We start from the raw sequence: 956 nt of genomic DNA, 5'->3' as shown, positions 1-956 counted from the left end.
AAGAACCAATGAAACAAAGAGTTGTTTCTTTGAGAAAATCAACAATATAGATAAGCGCTTATCCAAACTAACTAAAAGGCAGAGAGAAAATATCCAAATTAACAAAATCAGAAATGAAAAAGGGGACATAACAACAGGCACTGAGGAAATTCAGAGACTCAATAGATCATACTTCAAAAACCTGTACTCCACAAAATTGGAAAATCTAAAAGAAATGAACAGTTTTCTGGGTAGGTGACACATACCAAAATTAAATCAAGGCCAGATAAACCGTTTAAATAGACTTATATCCCCTAAAGAAATAGAAGCAGTTATTAAAAGTCTCCCAACCAAAAAAAGCCAGGGCCAGATGGTTAGAGTGCAGAATTCTGCTAGAATTTCAAAGAAGAGCTAATACCAATACTCCTCAAATTGTTCCACACAATAGAAACAGAAGGAACATTACCAAACTCTTCTTATGAGGCTACAGTAACCCTGATACCCAAACCACACAAAGATGCAACAAAGAAAGAGAACTACAGACCAATATCTCTCATGAACATTGATGCAAAAATACTCAATAAAATACTGGGAAGCTGAATCCAAGAACACATCAAAAAAAATCATCCACCATGATCAAGTAGGCTTCATCTCAGAGATGCAGGGATTGTTCAACACACAAAAAGATGTCAATGTAATCCACAATATAAACAAACTGAAAGAAAAAAAAACACATGATCATCTCATTAGATGCTGAAAAAGCCTTTGACAAAATACAACACCCTCTTGCCTTTAATGGCCTAATTACCCTTTTGCATTGTGCATTAGCATTTTCAAAAGCCAGAAATTCAAATATTACCCGTCTAGCTTCTGAATTTGGGATCATTCTATTTACTGCTGAAGACAGCTTTTGTGAGAAATCCATGAGGATTTCTTTTGGGCCCTATATAACTTTTGTAAATGACTCAATTTGCTGT

This window comes from Peromyscus leucopus, chromosome X, assembly GCF_004664715.2.
Source record: "Peromyscus leucopus breed LL Stock chromosome X, UCI_PerLeu_2.1, whole genome shotgun sequence".
In the NCBI taxonomy this organism is placed as follows: domain Eukaryota; kingdom Metazoa; phylum Chordata; class Mammalia; order Rodentia; family Cricetidae; genus Peromyscus; species Peromyscus leucopus.
This window is presented reverse-complemented; position numbering follows the sequence as displayed.